Here is a 24,888-nt window from a genome sequence, read left to right as displayed (position 1 = left end):
CTCTTCACGTTGGAAAAGAGACGATTGCGGGAAAACATGATACAAATCTTCAAGTACATGAACAAGTTCAGCAATGTCGATCACTCCAAACTCTTCACGCTACAAACTAACCCGAAAACAGAAACCAACAGTAGAACATTTCAAGCGAAGCGATTCAGTATAAATATCGGCAGTAGTTATTTCACGAGCAGCGTCGTCCGCCACTGGATCAGTCTTCCTGCAGGAGTGGTTATTGCGGGAACAATCAACTCCTTTAATCGCATTGATCGTCACTTGCTGCGTTGGGAGTGAAATGAACGTATTCCCGAGTACGTACAGTAGTGCTTTAATCCTTCCCGCAGATCACTACTGTGGCTGACGGAGGAATTAAATCACTGAAAGCATTCAGCCTCGCAATGAGCCAGTAGGCTTTCTTCTGTCTGCTCGTCCATGTTTCCTCCTCCTCCTCCTCCTCAATGGCCACACCACGTTGAAAACACCGCTTCTCGTCCGATCAGCGAAGTTAAGCGACGTTGGGTCTAGCTAGTACTTGGATGGGTGACCGCCTGGGAACACCAGTTGTTGGCATCCCTAATAATTGGTGAGAAACTTAGTAGTTGCGATCACCACTTAATCCGTTTTAATGTCAACATTGGCCACAAACTCGTAGATAATCCTTCAGTGATATCAAATTACAAAAAAGCAAGTTTCAACTTGGCCCGTGAGTTGCTTCCCGCTGTGACCTGGGATCAACTTAACCGCACCGACAATACAATCGACAACGCGTGGAACATCTTCAAAGGAAAGCAGTTGGAGGTAGAGAAGGCAACAGTGCCTACAAAATCCAGGCGAGTAAATGGCACCGTGGATCCACTGTGGTGACCAGATGACAAAGTACCGCACGAGCGACTCCTTAAGAAACTACAATCTGCGGATATTGGAGCTAATCTGATCGCGTGGATAAGAGAGTGGAGTGCCTCAGGGGTCAGTGCTGGGACCCATCCTCTGTATTATATATATATATATATATATATATATATATATATATATATATATATATATATATATATATATATATATATCTATATATCAGTGACCTAGAATCAGGACTGAAATCCTCCCTATCGAAATTTGCTGACGACACCAAGGTAGGTGGAAAAGTACTCACAAAGACCGACTGTGAAATCATCCAAAAGGACCTTAATCAAATCATCGAATGGTCTGCAAAATAGCAAATATCCTTTAATGTTGACAAATGCAAAGTCATGCACATTGGGTTCAGAACTAGTAACCAGACATACATCATGCATGGAAAACCTTTGCAAGCGGTGCAGGAGGAAACGGACCTTGGAGTCACAACCAGCAGCGACCTGAAACACGTGAAGCACTGTAAAAAAAAACATATAACAAAGCCAACACAATGCTCGGGTTCATAGCGAGGAACTTCGAATGTAAAACGCCAGACGTAATGCTATCCTTGTATAATTCCATGGTAAGACCGCATCTCGAGTATGCAGTACAGTTCTGGTCTCCTAACTACAGAAAGGACATCGAATTACTGGAAAGAGTTCAACGACGAGCCACGAAAATTATTCCAACCTTGAGGGCTCAACCATACGAGAAAAGACTCAAGCGACTTAATCTCTTTACACTGGAGAAAAGACGCCTACGAGGGGATATGATTCAAGTCTTCAAGTACCTGAAAAAGTTCAACAACGTCGATCACTTAAAGTTCTTTGAACTGCAAACAAACTTTAGCACTAGAAATAACGGCTTACCCATTCAATCAAATCCATGTAGCACAGACATTAGCAGGAGTTTCTTCTCCAACCGAGTCATCCGCCACTGGAACAATCTTCCCTCAAAAGTAGTAAATGTGAATACCATCAACTTCAAAAATCGAATCACCGTCATTTTATTGTGACAGGAGTACACTGAATATCGAGGTGCTTTCATCTGCTCCCCAGGCAGAGCAGGCAACTTCGTAATGAGCCAGTAGGCTTTCTGTTGCCTGCATTTCCAATGTTTCCATGTTTCCATATTTCCTCCTCCTCCTCATCATCATCATCATCGTCATCATCATCATCACCATCATCATCCTTTTATGTCCTCCTACTTGTTGTCCTCTTCTTTCCTTTCCCCTCTATCTTCTCTCCTTTACCTCTTGTAGTCTATGAGCAGTAGCAGAACAGATTACTATAGAACCCCCTTTCCCAACCCTGGGGTCGCATACCCAACGACGCCAAGCATTTTTCCTGGGGTCGCTGAGACCTCAAAATATCAAACATGGTGTTATTATATTATAATAACACATATACAACTAAACTAGTGGGGTCGCGGTCATGTCTAGAGGTGCATGATTGGGGTCGCCTGAAAAAAAAAGTTGGGAACCACTGCGTATAGAACAAGAGATCTCTGGTATCTGATGTTTTTTTTCTGCATCCCTCGTCTTCGTACTCGTTCTTTTCGTTCGTCCTCTTCTCGTCTTCCTTTTTCTTCACGTCCTCGACTTCATTGACTCATTTACACATCCCTTCTGACTTAGCATTTCACATCTATTCCTTAACTCGTTACTTGCATATATTTAATAATTTCCGAGGTGCTGGATTAGTCATTGTGACTAATCCAATGGCAATTATTGGGAAGACAGTCGTAAAGTTTCTTGTCAATAACAGCTCCTCTGTCTTTACAAGAATTATTAAAATGTTTTGTTTAAGTTTAGAAAAGGGTGAAGATGTCGTTATGACTTTTCTTCAAAGTATATTAAGGTGGTATGTCCCATGTCGGACTCCATTTTACTTTCGGTACCTGACTGACGGACAAACAAAACACTGGGACAAAGCCATAAGTATAAAAATTGACATGAGTGGCATCGTCAACAGTGTTTATTTTCAATAAAAGTAAAAGTTGATATGTTCTTAAGTAGTGATAGATATGTTTGTAGCCTCGAAGGCATCACACCAGTTATTTAGATACCATAATATGCTTTCCGCAGCCGTCTGTTCTTTCATCTGCCGGGTGTTGGAGGGTTGTGCGTTTGGTCGGGCGGGAGTTTACATGAAGGAATTCCTGTCGCTTTGCCCGTGTCCAGTAATAAGACCAAAAATATTCTCAGCACTGTCTGTAAAGAAGGAAAACTCAGCGTGTGTCCGCAGGCTTTTTGTGCCTCATCCGGTGTTCGTAATTTCATGCTTCTCCTCCGTCTCTTTCTTCCTCTCCTCCTCCTCCTCCTTTTCCTCTTCATCCGCGCTTTACGATCGTTCCCTCCTTTACTTTATTATACTTTAACATACTTTCATTGTATCAGTGTCCTCGTCCCTGTCGTCGTTGCCTTAGTTTTCTTGGTTTTCTGTCTTCACCTATCACCCTACTCCATTTCCTCCTCCTCCTCCACCTCCTCCACCTCCTCCTCCTCTTCTTCCTCCTCCTCCTCCTCCTCCTCCTCCTCCTCCTCCTCCTCCATCTTCCTCCTTCCCCCCCTCCTCTCCCTCCTTGTTACCGAATTCCAAACTTATGTGATAACAAGCATTAATGGTTTGCCGATACAAGCAAAGTTATCCAACAACAGATATTGACATGATGTTTTTTTTAAACAACCTATCTGTCATTGGGACAAACTTCTACAGGACTAGTTCGTACGAAAATGATCAACACGAACATATTTATCAATGATTGTTACTTATTAGTGACAAGTGTGAAATGAATTTTCCGTAAATATGAATAATATTTTTTTTATATTGTTATGCTGCTCACAAAAGTCCCTGTAAGATCGCTTTGATTTCAAAAGCAGACAGCATCTTCATACTCCAGTAGTTTTTTTATAGACTGCTCTTCCGTGTTTCTTCCTTTTCCGTTATTTATCTTGCCCTGCTTTCTCTTCACCACCTGTCATAGCCTGAAAGACTTTTTCATCATTTGCTGCTTCTGCATTCTCATTCGCTATCGTCTTTATCCTCTTCAATTCCACAGGGCCTTACTTTGGTCTTCTTTTCCTCTCCTTCAAGGCAAGTTAACAAGGGGGTTTGGGACACTGGTTGGCCTCCATATTTCCCCTTGCTTCACTTGTCATACAGATTTTATTAAGTTCATCAAATTTGTTGTCATTTCCCTTCACCATTCATTCATTCATTCATTCACTCACTCACTCACTCACTCATTTAGTCAATCAGTCACTCAGTCAGTCATACAATAAAAAAGAACAAGGAGACACGGACACTCAGTCGACCTCATGCAGAGTAAAGCCTCGTGGTTAGTTTACAAGATTAATCATTTCAGTTAACACAATTTTTCTGGTCTCTAGTGAGAGTCCGTAAATGATTTGCTCTTTTAAGTTTTTATTTTTTTACACTAACAGCGTGTGTTTGGTTGACAGAATTGTCTTTGAGCAATACATTGCATTCATTTTTATTTTTTTTACATGTGGCCTATAGCGCCGGTAGGCTAATTCATAGGGGCCTGATGCTCGGCCCAAGCCCGTCATGGCGCAGGCAATTGTTTATAGTGGCGCCATTATTACTGGCTCATGCTGCCCCCCGGAGCTCATTCTTGATTTCACTTGCTCTGTACAGCTTCTTCTAGAGTCCAGGTTGATAGGTGGTCTTCAGGACAGCATGTGGGTAGTCTTAGGCCACTCGGCGGTGACAGAAAATCCTAGGTGGTTAGCGGCGGATTCGAACCCATATCATGGACAACGCGCCGAATGCGGAGCCGGCACGCTAACCACTCATATCTAAAGGAGTCAGTCGGTCGTACCTCCCTGCTTTGTTAAATGCGCCCTCCCACTGATCAAGTCATTTCAGTTAGTGTATTACTTTTGTAAATCTGAAAAAAAGAAATCTGAACGCGTTTTCTCGCTGCACAAAAGTTCATTTTTCATCGATTTGCCAGGGCTTTCAATTTCACTTTTTTTTTAATTTACTCTGGCGTGTCTTTATGTTGTAACAAGTGTTAGCACAAAAAAATGTGGTAGATTGGCGTCGCATGATCTTCCAACACCCCCCCAACAATTTATATTATGCAACTAGGGGTCTAAAATGGAAAATGCTGAAAAGTAAATATGGCGCCACTATAAACACTTGCCTGCGCCACAACGAGCTGGGGCCGACCATCAGGCCCTACTATGAAGGCCTACCGGCGCCAGAGGCAAAGACGGAAAAAAAGCTGACTTTGTTTATAATGCCATGGTGTAGGGTTCGTCAGGGCTAACAAATGTTATTATACAATGTCATGTCTACAATGCCAGGAAAACAACAAGAAGTGAACAACAACAACAACAACAACAACAAGATGGATAATCAGTTGATCGGCGTCTGCGACGCCGATAAAAACAAAGTGTGCGCCCCTTTTGCTATTGACGTTACATGGTCTCGGGGTTACGCCTTTGGTAGATTCAATTATTAAAGGTGATGTGCTGAGGAGGGGCATTCATTACTGTTTTCATCTTCGCCATCTCTCCTCGCTTAGCACGCTGATTCTTGAGAGTGTCTTTCTATTTAGATATATTTATTTACTGTTCTCATGCTTTATAATCTTTCTTTTTTTGTTGTAGGTTATGTCGTTGCTTGGAACTCCTTTCGATGCGTTTCTCCTTCATTTTAGATATCTTTTTTTTCGCACATAATTTTCTTCCTCTGCTTTATTCATCCTCATCTTTAATAAACTCCGTGTTTTTTTTCTGAATTTTGAATATATACATTCGCTTATCACACACTATTACCTCTTCATTCTCCTCTTTTTGGGTAGGCTTTTTACTCTTTAGCTTAATATCCATAATTTTGCTAATGTAATTTTATTCCTACGTGACTCTTTGTTCCAATTCTATACCTTTTTTTTTATTATCAACAGGACACACAGATGAGTGTTGAAGCAATACACCGCAGCTTAGCGTGCACCCGTGACCTAACATGTGATGCGCCAGGACTGTGTGTAGGCAGAGATAAGCCTTCATCTTTTCTCAACTCAAGGTAAATACACTTCCTTTTTATTAACGTGTACGCTTCCAGTTATACTTCACACACCACTCGTTGCAGGACGTGAAGGTAAATACACTTTTTATCTCTCTCCACACACACACACACACACACACACACACACACACACACACACACACACACACACACACACACACACACTCATATGTAAACCCAACACTTATCACCACGGAATAAACACACTCTTTGTTCCCAGTGTACCCGTTGTCCCTGGGCTAATGTGCGTTGGAGGAGGCGTGAAAAGGCGTTAAGTTGGTAATTAGGAAAAAAGAAGAAAATTAAGCAGGTCTGATATATTTTTACGTTCGTGTTCTTTGCTCGTTCTCGTTCTCTTTTGTCTCCTCCTTGTCCTCTTTTTTTTTTCTTTTTCTTCTATTTCTTCTTCGTCTTCTTATTTTTTTGTGCGTTCTTTTTTTTCTTCTTTTTTTCTTTTTTTTTTCTTTTCTTCATCTTTTCCATCTTTTTCCTCTTTTTCGTCTTTTTTCTTCTTCTTCTTCTTCTTCTTCTTCTTCTTCTTATTCTTATTATTATTATTATTATTATTATTATTATTATTATTATTATTATTATTTTATCTTTTTCTTCTTCTTCTTCTTCTTCTTCTTCTTCTTCTTCTTCTTCTTCTTCTTCTTCTTCTTCTTCTTCTTCTTCTTCTTTTCCTCCTCCTCCTCCTCCTCCTCCTCCTCCTTTTTCTTTTTCATTTTCTTTTCTTCTTTCACCTTCCTTTTTTTTCCTCCTCCCACTCCTACTCCTCTTCCTCCTCCTCATCCTTTTCGTCCTTCTCCTCCATTTCCTCTCACTAAGGAGACAGCAACCTACATTTTCATTAGCTCTTCCTACCAAGTGATGCACACGCAAGCATCGCATAATGATTACAAATTGCATTACTTTGATGCCTCTTTCCTGAGTCATTGCTGGAGCCATGAATCACACTTAGCTGCACGAAGGAGGACAGACTCGGGAGGGGAAAGATGGGAGGGTCTGCCGGTGGGAGGGAAGCGTGAGAGGAGAAACCAGAGAGAGGAAAATATCTAAGTCTGTATATACCAAGTCAAGTCACTGCTTCAAAACTGCGGCCGGTACGCGCAGGAGGTGGTTTTGGGGTGGAGCAGCGGGATGACGTCACTTGAAGCTAAAACTAAAAAAAATTATCCGCCAGTTCAGGGGTGACTAAAGTTGGGGCCGTATGTGCACTCTGGATGTGCATGCCATTCTCGCCTTCTTTCACAGCGCGTTCAGGCAAGCCACTGACGAAAAAATATGTCTTTTTTTATTGTGCTATTGCGTGACTGTAATTCCAGTGCCTACAAACGGCGGTGTGGGGTGTGAAAGAGGGCATGTTGAAGTGATTGATTTAAATTAGTCCGCCTTTCTTCGTTTTCTCTAAGTCCCTGTTTCTACATTCTCTAGTTTGGCTCCAAGCAGTGTCACGCAGAAACCACGCCTCGGCCGTGTCTCCTCCCACAAACCTGCGTATGACTTGACTTGGTGTATATAGACTTACGAAAATATAATGTGAGAGACCAGGACTCGTATTCTCAGACGCTTTTAGATGCCACAACAAGGATTTCCAAACGCCACAAAAGAGACAAGTCGGATTTTTTTAAGTGTTCTTTTACATTGATGGTGCAGAAGCCTTGTCAAACCATCACTAGTCTCATAAAACTACCCATGGAACTACTCACAATTTCTACGGAAGCCTTATCAAATGTGTGTGTGTGTGTGTAAGCCGCAAAATATGTGAGAATATGGCCTAAGAAGAGATGTAGGAGGACGGGCTAAAATTACAAGAAATATGGAATAACGAACGAAGAATGAAGAGAGGAGGAAGAGAGCCGAGAGAAGGAAGGAAATAAATAGATAGATGATAGATAATGAAGGCTATAAAGAGTGGAGTTAATTGAAAGTAGAAGCCTGAAAATGAGCGGTAGGAAATGAGCGGTAAAGATCAGCAGTAAAAAGAGGAAAGGAAAGAGTTGAGAGTGTAGGGAGAAGGAAGCAGGTGGTAGAGGAAAGGGAAGCCCGTTAGTAGAGAGGAGAGGAAGAAAGGACTGAGAGAAGAGGAAACGAGGGGGATGAAAGGAAGAAACGAGAAAGAGGCGGAAGGGAAGGTGAATGGATAAGTTATTCGAGTGAAAGGAAGGTATTGCGTAAGCGTCGGGTTGGTAGGAGGTGAGGCAGGCTACAGGAGGGAAGGTAAGGAGGGACAGTCTGAAGCAATGTTGCCAAATTATCGTACTCTGCCTTTTATGTTTGCCAATTTCCGACCCAAAAACTGCTTTCATTACCCAAATAACTGCCTCCATATATGGTTATCGTTTAAATGGTTAATTATTGGTGTTTCTTGGCAACAGTTATGGGCCAGAAATGGGTAAATACGCGGCTGTGTGTACGATAATCTAGCAACGGTGGTCTGAACGAAGGGACGGGAAGGCAGGAGTTAGGTAATGTTCGGGATATTCACCTCTCACACTCCGGCTCGCAACGTCCTCAACGGCATTTACCACCCAGGGAGAGCAATAATAACCTCCGTGCTCTGTTAATGGATTTCTGTTCAAGATTCAGTAGTCCCTTTACTGCCCTAAGTGATCTTTAAAACGGTAGACGAGTTCTTGTAAGGGGTCAATTGATCTTTTAACCGTAAAAATCTTTTATGAACGGCGTAAGGGTTCTTCTAACTGTGTGCAAAGTCTGTCATTTGTTCTTTAAACGCTACTACTCGGGTTTTACTAACACTGCTCTGCCCTGTTAACGGTACATGTTTTAGTCACGTTCTTATTGCCCACCTTTATTCCGGACTGTTTATGTGCTCTTTCAACGGTGCACGAGTCTCGGTAGTCTTTTAGTGTTCTTTCAACGGTACGTGTGTTTCATTATAGTCTGTTCACTTAAGCCTGACCCAAGCTGACAACATAAACCTAAGGGTGTTCATAAGCACAGTGCAGATTAGCAGAGAGTGCTGCGTGAGATAAACACAAACAGAGGTTAAAGAAAACTTGAAAGCCATAGCAATGGTCAATCAGCACTCAGCTTGCAAACACGCTTAGGTTTATGTTGTCAGCTTGGGTCGGACTTAAGTGAACAGACTATAGTGGTCTAAGTGTACTCTATTAATCCCTCACAGGTATCATTATCACAAAAGGAATTAACTGCACAGAATCAAGAGTTTCGGTAATCTTTTGGTGCTCTATCAAAGGTTCTTGGGTTTCATAAGCGGCCTGAGTGTGCTCTATGACCCATCCAAACGTATTATTATCATAAAAGAGTTAACTGCACATAATCACTCTGAAGTCCATACATGATCCAGACTAAGTAGTTGTCAATGGTTAACACTCATATTTTTGTTCTACTTAACGTTGCATATGCGCCTCTTTTACGCGCCTCTTTTACGCCACTTCATGTTTACATTTGACCAAAGCTCCTTCCACAATACATTTTTTTTGTAACATCATCTGTCCTGCCACTAACCCTCCGTTTCCCCTACACGTATAGGCAACGGCACATACACTTAGTGAACCTTTCTGTAATAAAATTATGCCTAAGTAATTATATTAGGGAAAGGGGGAGACATTATATGAATAAGGACAAGGATGAGGCGGAGGAATACATAGGAATACATAGGAAGAACAGACACCGGAAGACCTATCGGTCTATGGCGAGGGTGTCTGTTTACTACCGCTACTACTAGTAATCTACGAGTGGTAGGATAGGACCGAAAAGATGAAGGCTCCTCCCCACCCACCTCTCCCTCCGGCAACGTGCCGGCAGGAAATAGTTAGAAGAGAACACCATGTACCTTTAAGGAAGAAAGGGACATGGAAATTTTACAGTAAAGAGAGAAATAAGAGGAAATTACTACCCTTAACTTACACTACTGGTAACCTAAGCTGTGGGGGAAAATGGCTTCATTACATAAGAACATAAGAACATAGAAATACAGGGAGACTGGAAGAGGACGAGTGGCCTACACAGGGCAGCCCCAGAATCCCCCCTAATACCCACGATGGGTAAGGTGTAGTTTCAGGGGCACAGGTGGAGGCTTGATCCTCGGTTTACCGGCGGTACTAGGCACGCATCAGTAACCTGTCACCTTACTGCACCCACACCTCACTCCACCTGTCATGCGGACATTAACTGTTGCTTTACTCTATTGTTGACTTTCCCTACTTGCAATCTAGGTTGTGGGGGAGAATTATATGAATATAGGTTGAGGTCTTGCTGCAATCTGTCTGAAAACATGCGAAAAAGTGTCAGTATAATCTTATATCCCTGAAGTACTTACCCAAAGAAGACTTAAAGCTATTGATACTCTGTGCGCTAACTACTGACGGTGGGAGTCTATTCCAGTGATCGACGACTGTTATTGAAAAAACTTCTGTACACCAATGTGTTACATCGATTTCCCTTTAACTTCATACCGTTGCTGCGTGTTCTTGTATTGGTGTCTCTCTGAAATAGACTATCTGGGTTAATGTTGTCGAATCCATTAAGGATTTTGAACACTTCAATTAAGTCCCCTCATATCCTTCGCTTTTTTAGGGAAAACATATCTAAACGCTTTAAACGCTCGTCATATGGCAAGTTTCGGAGCGCTGGAATTTGTTTGGTTGCTCGTCGCTGTATCTTTTCTAGTAAAACTTGATCTTTGATATAGTTCGGTGACCAGAACTGAACGGCGTATTCTAGGTGTGGTCTTACAAATGCTAAATATAATCTCTTCATAAGTTCGGGTGATTTATAATCAAAGTTTCTTTAGATTAATCCCAACATCATATTGGCTTTTTTACTCGCTGCAAAACATTGATCACTCATTTTAAGAGTGTTACTGATAATGACACCAAGATCTTTTTCTTGTTTTACTTCGCTGAGCTCATGTCCTTGAATCTGATATTTAAAGATAGGATTTTTTTCACCTATGTGCATTACTTTACATTTATCTACGTTAAAACTCATTTGCCATTTTTCGCTCCAGTCGGCAAGTCTTATTAAGTCTGATTGAATGTTCTCGCAGCTTTGACTGTTCATTACCGTACCTCCTAATTTGGTGTCGTCGGCGAATTTGGCTACTTTTGATAGGATATCAGTTTCTAAGTCGTTCACGTAAATTATGAATAGTGTTGGCCCCAGGACCAAACCTTGGGGAACGCCACTGGTGACGGGTTGCCAATCCGATGCTTCACCATTAAGAACTACACGTTGTTCTCTGTCGGTGAGCCAGTCATGAATCCACGCACATAGATGGTCGTTAATACCGTGGGAACGCAGTTTTGAAATAAGCCTAAAGTGAGGAACTTTATCAAACGCTTTCTGAAAATCAAGGTAAATTACGTCATATGGGCTTCGGGCGTCCCAACATGTATAAACATCGTTGAAAAAGGTTAATAGGTTGGTAAGGCAAGACCGATTACTACGAAATCCATGCTGACTATCAGTTATCAATTCATTTGTTTCAAGGAAAGTGGTCATTTTATCCCTGATTATTTTTTCGAATAGTTTAATTAGGACAGACGTAAGGCTGATATAACGATAATTACTGGCTTATTTTTTGTCTCCTTTTTTAAAGATCGGGGTAATATTGGCCTTTTTCCACTCGAGAGGCACACTGGCCTGTGCTAATGACTTGTTGAATATTAATGTTATGGGTAATTCTAGCTGTTGACTACATTCTCTTAACACGCGAGGAGATAAATTATCGGGGCCCGGAGATTTATTTGGATCTATTCTCTGCAGGTACGCACGCGCTTCGCTGATATCAATTTTGGTCAATGCAAGCTTATGTTCTTCAGGGCCTTGAAAAATTTTCTTCGGGGCTGGAATTGATGTCATGTTCTCTTTTGTAAATACGCTACTAAAGGTTGAATTTAGGACCGACGCCATGCCTTTATCATCACTAATCGTATTGCCACTTAATAGTAATGGGCCGATATTATTTTTAACAGTTTTTTTGTTTCTTATGTAACTGAAAAATAACCTGGGATTTTTCTTGGCATCAAGTGATATTTTCATCTCATATTCGCGTTTCTGTTTTCTGATTTTCCTTTCGCACTCTCTCTTGACATTGATGTAATTAGTATGATCCTGTGAATTATGTGTCAGTTTATATTTCTTATAAAGTTTTCTTTTTTCGACGATGATTTTTTGTTGGTAATTATTCATCCACAACGGTTTTTGATTATCAGTCGTTCGTGGCTTGAGTGGAATGAATTTATTTACACTCGCTGTGATTTGTGCAGTAAAACGATTATACATTTCTTGAACGCTGACGTTGTTGAGCAAATGACTCCAGTTTACTGAAGCCAGTTCTCTTTTTAGGTCCATAAAATTTGCTTTACTATAATTAGGTATTAAGAGTGAGTTTGCTCGTGCTTTTGTTTCAATATTCAAAGCACATCTTATTATGTTGTGGTCACTGCCTGCAAATGGCTCGCCTACCTCACAATCAGTTATGAGATGACTATCGGTCACGAAGATTAAATCAAGAATATTATTTCCGCGTGTCGGCATGGTAACAGTTTGATTAAGAAATGAATTTTGTGCAAAGTCAATTAATCTCTCTCCTTCTCTGTCGCCAGAAAGTGCATTCCATTTAACGGAGGGGTTATTGAAGTCACCGCAAATTATTTCATTTTTTTTTCTGATAACTCTATATTTATCTCTGCGTAGAGATTTCCATCAATATCTTAATTTTTTTTTTTTTTTTTTTTTTTTTTTACGTCGCGGCCTATAGCGCCGGTAGGCTTCTTCCAGGTGGGGCCTGATGGTCGGCCCAAGGCTTCTTCCCGGTGGGTCCTGATGGTCGGCCCAGCCCGTTCTGGCGCAGGCGAGTGTTTTTTTTATTTTTTATAGTGGCGCCATCTTGCATTGGCTCATGCTGCCCTCCCGGAGCTCATCTTTAATCCTAGAATCTAGAGTCCGGGTTGATAGGTGGTCTTCTGGACAGCATGTGGGTAGTTTTAAGCCACTCGGCGGCGGCTGAAAAATCCCAGCTTGGTGGCACCGGGCAGGGATTGAACTCGCGTCCTCCTGAACGCGGTGCTGTTACTCTGTCGATTCAGCCACCGCCTCCCCTTTGGTTTAGGAGGTCGGTAAATTACGCCCAGAACATACTTTTCATTATTGATCGTTACTTGTACATACAAAGAATCATAAGCCTCTGTTTCGGCTATGTTTAGCTGAATGACTTCTAAATTATTTTTCGCATATATTATTACACCTCCTCCTTTTTTGTGTAGACGACACTTAGCAAACGCATTGTAGCCATTTATAGCTACTTCACCTAAGTGATGTTTATCGCGCATATTCAGCCATGTTTCCGTGATCAAAATGAAGACGGGTTTTTCAGTAATTGCATGTATTATCAAGTGGCTACGCTTCTGAATGATGCTACGGGCATTTACATAAAAAATGTTTAATTTATTCTTCGAGTGTGCGCCATCTATCAACTGTCGTATCACTGGAATAGCGCGTCAGACCTGACTATCCTCAATTACCCCTACCTCACCAACCACCTGCTTGGCTGTTGACCTCACTGCTACCTCAGTACCCCTCACCTGTGGGTCTGGTGACCTGACATCCTGCGCAGTACCGTACACCTGCGGCCTGACCTCACTATCAGGGTGTGGTTTCCCCCCGGCTAAGCCGGAAGCTACCTCACCTCGTTGCTGCATTTGTCTTAGCTCTTTCGATATTTCCTCATCTAAAACTCTGCCTAGCCTCGCCTTGCCCACACAATTTAGATGAAGGCCATCGTTAGCAAACAGGCTTCTATCATGAATAAAATGATCCCACACTTCCACAAACATGACTCCCTTACTACTACACAAATCCCTGACACGTTCGTTTATCCCCAGCATTCTACTGAGAATGAAGGAGTTAACATCGTGGCGAGGGATCAAACCACACACTACAGAACGTCTCCTGCTTTCTTTTAGTTTTCCGACAAATTTTCTATATTTGTCTACAATTTCCTCTGATCTACCTTTCGCTACATTGTTTGTTCCTACCACGTAGACAAACATTATCTCCTCTGAGGTAGTGGCGACTAAGTCGTCAACCTTCTCAGCTACGTTCTCAATTTTGGTTCCTGGGAAAACAACATGGCGACGCCTCGCTCCCTTCCTACAAAACTCACGGTCCTGTTGTCTAACTACAGATCCTGTAGGAGGAGGAGGAGGAGGAGGAGAAGGAGGAGGAATACATAGGGAGAACAGACACCAGAAGACATGGCGGTCTATGGCGAGGGTGTCTGTCTACTACCGCTACTAATAATAATTTACGTGTGGTAGGACAGGATAGAATAGATGAAGGCCTCTCCCCACTCACCTCTCCCTCCGGCAACGTGCCGGCAGGAAATAGTTAGAAGAGAACACCATGTGCCTTTAAGGAAGAAAGGGACATGGAAATTTTACAGCAAAGAGAGAAATGAAAGGAAATTACTACACTTAACTTACGCTACTGGTAACCTAAGCTGTGGGGGAAATTATTAACACAGTCTTCAGGTTGAAGCCGTGCTGCAGTGTGCCTGAAACATACGAAAAGGGTCAGTAAAGTCCTATATCCCTGAAGTACTTATCTCATGAAGGTTTGAAGCTGTTGATACTCTGAGCTAACTACTGACGGCGGGAGTCTATTCCAGTGATCAACGACTCTATTATTGAAATAACTTCTGTGCGCCAATCTGTTACATCTGTTTCCCTTTAACTTCATATCGTTGCTGCGTGTTATTGTGTTGGGGTCTCTCTGAAATAGACTATCTGGGTTAATGTTTTCGAATCTATTAAGGATTTTGAACACTTCGATTAAGTCCCCTCTTACCCTTCGCTTTTTTAAGGAAAACATATCTAAACGCTTTAAACGCTCGTCTACGGTTACGGAACGCTGAAATTTGTTTGGTTGCTCGAATCTGTATCTTTTCTAGCAAAGCTTGATCTTTGATATAATTCGGTGACCAGAACTGGACGGCGTATTCTAGATGTGGTCATACAAATGCTGAATATAATCTCTTAATAAGTTCGGGTGATTTATAATCAAAGTTTCTTGAGATTAAACCGAGTATCAAATTAGAGGAGGAGGAGGAGGAGGAGGAGGAGGAGGAGGAAACAAGAAAACACGGACGAGCAGGCAGCAGAAAGCCTGGTTGCTCATTGTAAGGCCTGCCTCCTTTTAGTGTTCAATCAATCTGTGTACCACTAGAGTGACCTGCGGAAAAGATCAAAGCACTTCTGTACGTACTCGTGGATACGTTCAGTTCACTCCTGACACAGGAACGTGACGATCAACGCGATTCTTAAAGGAGTTGATCGTTTCTGCACTAACCACTCCTGCAGGAAGGCTGTTCCAGTGGCGGACGACAAATAATTTCTGATGATATCTGTACTGCAGTATCGCTTCGCTTGAATTAATTTACCGTTGTTTCATGTTTTCTGGTTAATTTGTAGCGTGAAGAGTTTGGAGTGATCGACATTGCTGAATATGTTCAGTTACTTGAAGACTTGTATCAGGTCTCCCCGCAATCGCCTCTTTTCCAACATGAAGAGGTTGCGTCGCTTGAGTCGTTCTTCGTAAGGTTGCGTCCTCAATGATGGTATCATTTTCGTTGCGCGTCGCTGTAGTCTCGAGTAATTCAGTGTCCTTGTGATTAGGGGACCAGAAATGTACGGCGTATTCCAGGTGGATGAAAGGAGGAGGAGGAGGAAGCGGAGCAGAGGCTTATGGAAAATAATCACGAACTCTAACAAGAACGACACGGACGAAGAGGAACTGAAGAGGGATAAGCGAGAGGGGAAAGACGAATGTGCAAAGAATGGAAGGAATGGCCAACGCGGGAAGCTCCAGGGAAAGTGAAGGACGTAGGGAATGGAGAAGAGAAGGAAGAGAAGGAAATAGAACAAGAAGAGAAGGAAGAAGAGGAATGAAGAAGGGGGAAGAGGAAAAGGAGTAGGAGGACGATGAAGTGGAGAAAATGAAATAAAGTAAATGATGGATGAAAAAACGACGAAAAGCTGACTAACTGATAGGCTTATGTTAGCATTTTTATCATCCTCTCCCCTCTTCTCGCTGCCATCTCCCTCCCTCCTCCTCCCTATCCCGAGTCTTTCCTTATCCCTCCCTCCCTCCCTCCTTCCCTCCCTCCCTCCCTCCCTCCCTCCTTTCCTCCCTTCCTTCCTCCCTCCCTCCCTTCCTTCCTTCCTTCATTCATTCATTCATTCCATTCTTCCTCCCTTCCTCCCATCCTTCTTCCCTTCCTTCCTCCCTCCCTTCCTTCCTTCCTTCTTTCCTTCCTTCCTTCCTTCCTTCCTTCCTTCTTTCCTTCCTTCCTCCCTCCTTCTCTCCATCCTTCCCGCCATTTCTTTCATCTTCCCTCTATGGCCAAAAAAATAATTCTCTCATAAGATGAACTTTATTAATCCGGCCATCAAAGTGAATTCTTGGAAATATTCTCTCTCTCTCTCTCTCTCTCTCTCTCTCTCTCTCTCTCTCTCTCTCTCTCTCTCTCTCTCTCTCTCTCTCTCTCTCTCTCTCTCTCTCTCTCTCTCTCTCTCTCTCTCTCTCTCTCTCTCTCTCTCTCTCTCTCTCACACACACACACACACACACACACACACACACACACACACACACACACACATATATATATATATATATATATATATATATATATATATATATATATATATATATATATATTTTTTACAACAAATGAGACAGCTAAAGGGCACAAAGAACGGAAATAAAAATAAAAAAGCCCGTTACTCTCTGCTCCTAAAAAGAATCAATAGAGGTGGCCGAAAGGAAGATCAAATACGGAAGGAGAGGTGTCCTGATACCCTCCTCTTGAAAGAGTTCAAGTCGTAGGCAGGAGGAAATACAGATGAAGGAAGATTGTTCCAGAGTTTACCAGCGTGAGGGATGAAAGAGTGAAGATGCTGGTAAACACTTGCATTAGGGATTTGGACACTATTGGGATCTTGAGTAGAAAGTCGAGTGCAGCAGGGCCGCGGAATGGGGAGGGGGGTGCAGTTAGCAAGTTCAGAAGAGCAGTCAGCGTGGAAATATCGATAGAAGATAGAAAGAGGCAACATTGCGGCGGAATTTAAGAGGTAGAAGACTATCAGTATGAGGAGGAGAGCTGATGAGACGAAGAGCCTTAGCCTCCACTCTGTCCAGAAGAGCTGTGTGAGTGGAGCCCCCCCACACATGAGATGCATACTCCATACGAGGGCGGACAAGGCCCCTGTATATGGACAGCAACTGTGCAGGGGAGAAGAACTGGCGGAGACGGTACAGAACGCCCAGCCTCGAGGAAGCTGATTTAGTAAGAGATGAGATATGAAGTTTCCAGTTGAGATTTTGAGTTAAGGATAGACCGAGGATGTTTAGTGTTGAGGAAGGTGATAGCTGGGTGTTGTCAAAGAATAGGGGATAGTTGTTTGGAAGATTGTGTCGAGTGGATAGGTGGAGAAACTGTGTTTTTGAGGCGTTGAAGGACACCAGGTTCTTCTTGCCCCAATCGGAAATAATAGTAAGGTCTGAGGCTCAGCGTTCTGCAGCCTCCAGCCTTGAGTCTTTAAGTTCCTGAAGGGTGGGTCTTCTATTAAAAGAAGTTGAGTAATGCAGAGTGGAATCATCGGCGTAGGAATGGATAGGACAGTTCGTTTTGGAAAGAAGATCATCAATGAACAACAGAAAAAGAGTGGGAGATAGGACAGAACCCTGTGGGACACCACTGTTAATAGATTTAGGGGAAGAACAGTGACCGTCTACCACGGCAGAAATAGAACGGTCAGAAAGGAAACTGGAGATAAAGGTACAGAGAGAAGGATAGAAACCGTAGGAGGGTAGTTTAGAAAGCAAAGATTTGTGCCAGACCCTATCAAAAGCTTTTGATATGTCCAGCGCAATAGCAAAAGTTTCACCGAAACGGCTAAGAGAGGATGACCAAGAGTCAGTTAAGAAGGATAGGAGATCACCAGTAGAACGCCCCTTGCGGAACCCATACTGGCGATCAGATAGAAGGTCAGAAGTGGAAAGGTGCTTTTGAACCTTCCGGTTAAGGATTGATTCAAAAGCTTTAGATAGACAAGAAAGTAAAGCTATAGGCCGGTAGTTTGAGGGATTGGAGTGGTCACCCTTCTTAGGCACAGGCTGTATGAAGGCATACTTCCAGCAAGAAGGAAAGGTAGATGTTGACAGGCAGAGGCGAAAGAGTTTGACCAGGCAGGGTGACAGCACGGAGGCACAGTTTCTAAGGACAATAGGAGGCACTTCATCAGGTCCATAAGCCTTCTGAGGATTGAGGCCAGAGAGGGCAGAGAAAACATCATTTTGAAGAATCTTTATAACAGGCATAAAGGAGTCAGAGGGGGGATGAGTAGGAGGAATATGCCCAGAATCGTCCAGAGTGGAGTTTTTAGAAAAAGTTTGAGAGTAGAGTTCAGCCTTAGAGATAGATGAGACGGCAGTGTTGCCGTCAGGATTGAGGAGTGGAGGGAAAGATGAAGAAGTGAAGTTGGAGGAGATGTTTTTGGCTAGATGCCAGAAGTCACGGGAAGAGTTAGAGAAAGCAAGGTTTTGACATTTTCTATTAATGAAAGAATTTTTGGTTAGTCGGAGAATAGATTTGGCACGATTTCGGGCAGAAATGTAAAGTTCATAATTAGCATTGGTTTGAAGGCTCTGGTACCTTTGTGAGCTACCTCTCTATCATTGACAGCACGAGAACAAGCGTGATTAAACCAAGGCTTTTTAGCGTGAGGCGTAGAGAAAGAACGAGGAATGTATGCCTCCATTCCAGAGACAATCACCTCTGTGATGCGCTGAGCACACACAGAGGGGTCTCTATCCTGGAAGCAATAATCATTCTACGGGAAATCGGAAAAGTACATCCTCAGGTCGTCCCACCGAGCTGAGGCAAAATGCCAGAAGCATCGCCTCTTCGGTGGGTCCAGAGGGTGTACAGGAGCGATAGGACAGGATGCAGAAATAAGATTGTGATCGGAGGAGCCCAACGGAGAGAACAGTTTGACAGAATAAGCAGAAGGGTTTGAGGTAAGGAAGAGGTCTAGAATGTTGGGCCGATCTCCAAGACGGTCGGGAATACGTGTAGGGTGCTGGACCAACTGCTCTAGGTCGTTGAGGATAGCAAAGTTGTAGGCTTGTTCACCAGGATGGTCAGTGAAAGAGGATGAAAGCCAAAGCTGGTGGTGAACATTGAAATCTCCTAGGATGGAGATTTCAGTGAAGGGAGAGTGGGTCAAGATGTGCTCCACTTTAGAATTCAAATAGTCAAAGAATTTTACATAGTTGGTAGAGTTAGATGAGAGATAAACAGCACAGATGTATTTAGTAATAGAATGACAATGAAGTCTTAGCCAGATGGTGGAAAATTCAGAAGAGTCAAGGTCGTGGGCACTAGAGCAAGTGATGTCGTTGCGCACGTAGGCGCAACATCCAGCTTTGGATTGAAATTTAGGATAGAGATAGTAGGAGGGAACAGAGTAGAGATTGCTGTCAGTAGCCTCAGAAACCTGTGTTTCGGTAAGGAAGAGAAGGTGAGGTTTAGAGGAGAGATGGTGTTCCACAGAATGAAAATTAGAGCGAAGACCGCGAATGTTGCAGAAATTGAGAAGAAAGAGGTTCGAGGAGTTATCAAGACACCTCTCGGGTCGGCAGCCAGATATATATATATATATATATATATATATATATATATACATATATATATATATATATATATATATATATATATATATATATTACATTCCCGCCTATAGCGCCGGTAGGCTTTCTTCAGGGGCCAGATGGTCGGCACAAGCCCGCCATGGCGCAGGCATTCTTTTTATAGTGGCGCCAGTTATGCTTGGCCCATGCTGCCCCCCGAAACTCATTCTTGCTTCACTGAACGGTTTATTCTGGAGTCCGGGTCGATGGGTGGTCTTCTGGACAGCATGTGGGTAGTTTTAGGCCACTCGGCGGTGACTGAAAAATCCCAGGTGGTAGCGTGGGGATTCGAACCGACATTGTCCATGGCGTGGTGAATGTGAGCCCAGCACGCTAAATATATAGATATATATATATATATATATATACATATATATATATATATATATATATATATATATATATATATATATATATATATATATATATATATATATATATATATATAAGCGAGTAATTCTGTGGCGTAAATCCTACAAATTTTCATTACTCTTCTGGAGTGGGCTTCAAGCTCATACTGGCCGATCCATAAGCATGGCGGGGTCCACCATCCCTCTGCCACGAGGGGAAAAATAACCGCTTGTGTCAGCGAAATACCTTTTGCGATCCGAGCGAGGCGTGTGTGTGTGTGTGTGTGTGTGTGTGTGTGTGTGTGTGTGTGTGTGTGTGTGTGTGTGTGTGTGTGTGTGTGTGTAATTCACCAAGGCCTGCTCACGTGTTGGACTAGCTTTCGCCAGCAGGTACCCTCCCGACGTGAGCAAGTGCTCATCATCGTCGATCTCTGGGTACTGCCAGGACCTCACACACCACACACCCCATCCCCCTTGTTCAATGGGGGACAGTAGCCACTCCTAGTCAACGGAAAGAATCCGGCTTGAGCGGGGCTCGAACCGCCACCTGTTTGGCCGTGAAGTCTTGCAGCGCAGTGCTCTACCGACTGAGTGCTTTTAAAATATTGATATTATCTTTTTTTTCCGGCTTCTGTGAAGCCCTCCGTTATATTTTTATTGATAATAATGTATTAAAGAGTGATATAGAGATAATCTATCTCTCTGTATTTATCTATATCTACCCATCTATATCTCAATACTCTCTCAAACTTATTTTTATTAAATGGAAGGCGTCGAGAATCAGCGTTGTATTATGATACGAAGTTTTCAGTCATTTCTTCCGCCTGACGGTCTAGCCAACATTTTATTCATGAGGATTCTGATTTGCATAGAAACCATGCATAATGGTGTAGAGATGAAAGATGTGCTCTGAGGCGGTGTTTGTCATGTGTCCGCGTTTTTTTTTTTATATACTTTTGAGTAATGACTGCCAACACACGGCTTTGATTTTTCAGCGGATCCTGAAAATTCACCATATTCTCACTAAAGCTGTTTTTTTTAAATATTTCAAAACCCATTCGCCGCTGTACGAACTGGGGAATATTCTCTTACCTGAGTTCTTAATTGATAGTGAATCTGAATCCACAAGTCTTGATGAGGTATGTTCCATGAGATTCGCAATGAACACCACTGAGTGCCGGGAATCGAACCCGAGCCTTCCGAGTAGAAGCCAGGCAGCATAACAACTAGGCCAACTAGGCACTCAGTGGTGTTCATTACGGATATTTTCACTGTGTTATTGCAGTTTCTCTAATGTTCCATGAGAATGTTTGATACTCGTGTCATTTTTTTGTTATTTCATATAATTTCTTGTACTGATATTCTCCACTTAACAATTTCCGACATGCAGCTTTCCAAATAGTTATCTTCATGAACTTTTAGAGGTATAAATATGAAATTTCTGTTTTGATCCGTGCTCTGTAATGTTTATTTACGTTGCTTTCATATAATTTGGTCATGCCTGCCTCCTAATGGTCTAATGCTCATTCACTGTCCAACATACGAGTTATGATTTGCAAGTAAAGATAAAAAGGGGTTCGAAGAAGAATGTATATTAAAACGAGGCCGTATTCACACCCAGTGATGGAGTAACTAGAACAGACTAATAGGGTCGTATTAAAAGACATTTCGCCGTCCAAGAACACATATTTGACAAGGCTTTCGTAGGAGTTGTGGGCATTTCCAGGAGTAGTTTTATGACCCTGGTGGTAGTGTGACACTTTTTCTGTACCGTCAACCTCAAGAGACACCCATTAGAACCCTACTGACCCCCTCTTTGACCTTTAGAAATATATGATGTGAGAAGCGAAAGTATCTTATAATACCGACCTTATTTTATTGTCCTTCTCGTACCCAGTCCAGCCTTTCTTCATGTCCTCTCTCGATCAGAACATCAACGACAATAACTGCTGCCATGTTCCCTGTTCCAGCGTCCAATGGAAAAGTAATAAGAAATAAGTGTCAAACCTTTCGTAATGTCCTTTAGGTCTCATTTGCTTCATTACGCACCATCATCACTTGCCTGCACCGCCACCATTTGGATTATTCTCTCCACCAGTGCCTAAAAAAAAAAGAATATATGTTTTTCTTTCCAACGCTCTCATCTCGCACTTGCTTCATGAAAACTCGTTTTATCTGAACACAAACGTTAATTCTTGTTCTCCTGGTGCATGTTAAGCCTTTCCCTTAATTACTTCCTGGCGCGGCGGTGTGCCCAGGAGGGATGCGTCGGCTCACTCCGACGCGGCCCACACACAGGGATGGGTTTACACTTTGCATTGCCGCCATTGAAGTGTGTTAGCTTTAATGTCATTTTAAGCGTTAGTGTGGACAATTTATTCAGACGTGGAAATGAAAGAAGTATGTCACGCCGCCTCCAAAGAAGTGGAAATGTTTATGTGAAGGACGTATATATTAGTGTGTACGCGGTATGAATATTCTACACGATACAGCCTTAACGAAGAGTCGAGAAAACTATGCAAAATTCAGAGGCTACGTATCTATGTGCCTAAATAATTTGTCATAATTATATTACACGCACAAAAAAAACAGCCTACACACACACACACACACACACACACACACACACACACACACACACACACACACACAGAGGGGGAGAGAGTAGCTAAAGAGATAGATTGATGGATAGAGAGATGATGGTGTTAGCATATCTAGTTGATTTGTTTGTAAACACCGTTGCCATTACATGGTTTTACTTCTTGTGGAATTTCCGTCCGTCTCTTTGAAGACTTTCGTGGCAGAGGTAAACAATGACAAAAAATATATGAAGATCACATTAGTTACGATACTTACCATCCCCATAAACACTGATATGGTTTGGCTTCAACCCTCCACACCTTATATATTTTTCTGAAGTTTACGTTCTTAATCAACAAGACACAAGACGAAAGACTTTTTCCCTCTTTCACGTACTCTATTTAGTGGTTCGGGATTTTCCAGTAATCTGCCGGCACAGACGGTGCTCTAGCGACAAAACTTCACCACTATTTAAAGATCTGGACAACGGAACTTTGAGCAATCCTCTTACGGGCTTATTCCTCTTATGGGCTTTGCTACACCCACACCGAAATACACACCTACACTCGACTGGCGAGGCTTTGACATGTATAGGCATGCTACACACACACACACACACACACACACACACGGCCCGGTAACTCAGGGGTAGAGCGTCTGGCTCACAACCAGAAGGACCGGGGTTTGATTCCACGGCCGGGTGAAGATATGTTGTAGCCCCTGTTCACCTAGCAGCGAGTAGGTACGCGACGTCAGGCAAGGAGTTGTGACCTCGTTGTCGCGGTGTGTTGTGTGTGAGTGGTCTCAGTCCTACCCAAAGATCGGTACTACGAGCTCTGTGCTCTTCCGTAGGGGAACGGCTGGCTGTCTCGAGAGAGACCCGCAGCACACCATGGGGTGAATTACACACACACACACACACACACACACACACACACACCTACTCCGTGGTGCAACTGATAGAGCGCTGCGCTGCCATGCTTCACGGTCTGACAGGGCGGCGGTTCGAGCCCGCTCAGGCCGGATTCCTTCCGTTGACTAGGTGTGGTTACTGTCCACCCTTGAGCAAGGGGGATGATGTGTGTGGTGTGTGAGGTGCTGGCAGTACCCAGAGATCAACGATAAAGAGCACTTGCTCATGTCGGGAGAGTATCTGCTGGCGATTACGAGTCCATCACGTGATCAGGCCGTGGTGGTGGTGGTGAATTACACACACACACACTTGACACGAGTGGATGGGGTTGTGCACAAAATTTTGTACCATCTGAATAATTTCATGTGTGTGTGTGTGTGTGTGTGTGTGTGTGTGTGTGTGTGTGTGTGTGTGTGTGTGTGTGTGTGTGTATGTGTATGTGTGTGTGTGTGTGTGTGTGTGTGTGTGTGTGTGTGTGTCTGTCTGTAACTCCGGCAAGGATGGAATGATGCCGCTCGGAAAGGGATGGTTGGTGGATGCTGCTGCGTAGATACCGAGATCAATAAACGAAGAAGACAAGGACTACGTGTTGTTGGGTTAATAATTGCGACTTTGTAAGGCCTGATGGTGAGAGAGAGAGAGAGAGAGAGAGAGAGAGAGAGAGAGAGAGAGAGAGAGAGAGAGAGAGAGAGAGAGAGAGAGAGAGAGAGAGAGAGAGAGAGAGAGAGAGAGAGAGAGAGTAGGCTGGCAGTCAGATAAGATAGTCAGACAGACACAAGGAGGCAGGAATACAAACAAAAGTGTTTGATCAAAATTGGAAAGGCACATTCTGCATAAATGTTCTTAAGGGAATTTCATTTATTGTGTAATGAAAAATGTTAATATATAATTCATAAACCGAATCCTCTTAATCATGGACCTGGAGAAGGCATATGACAGGGTTGATAGGAAGGGGTTGTGGGATGTTCTAAGGGAATATGGTGTGGGAAGGCGTTTGCTGGAGGGAATCCGCTGTCCATTTGAAAATTACAAGTCGAATATGATTGAAAATCAGAGGAAATGTTTTTCCACTTTATAAAAAAAAATTACAGGTAAATGGAGTGAATGAATTGATGCAATGATCGCCTATGTGTAATGAGCTTTAAGGCGCAGTAAATTTTTTTCAGGCACGGATTACCTCATTAAACCAATTCTGATATCAAACAGCAAAACAAGACAATGTCCAATAAATCATATCAAGTCAATTAAATGATAAATAAAAAATATTTTCAGCAACAAGATAGAAATAATATTAGAAACGGTGCCGAGACATACTAATTTTCATCAAATTAATTCCTTCCCCTTCCGAGAATTCGGTC

General features: G+C 42.7%; 1 pseudogene; it reads left to right on the top strand.

The window, feature by feature from the left end:
- The first annotated feature begins 451 nt into the window (after positions 1–451).
- On the top strand, positions 452–567 carry LOC127003946 (5S ribosomal RNA; annotated as a pseudogene).
- The last annotated feature ends 24,321 nt before the right edge of the window (positions 568–24,888 follow it).

This window comes from Eriocheir sinensis, chromosome 26 (genome assembly GCF_024679095.1).
Source record: "Eriocheir sinensis breed Jianghai 21 chromosome 26, ASM2467909v1, whole genome shotgun sequence".
Taxonomy (NCBI): Eukaryota; Metazoa; Arthropoda; class Malacostraca; order Decapoda; family Varunidae; genus Eriocheir; species Eriocheir sinensis.
Note: the sequence above shows the minus strand (reverse complement) of the source record. Positions and strands in the feature narration are given on the sequence as shown.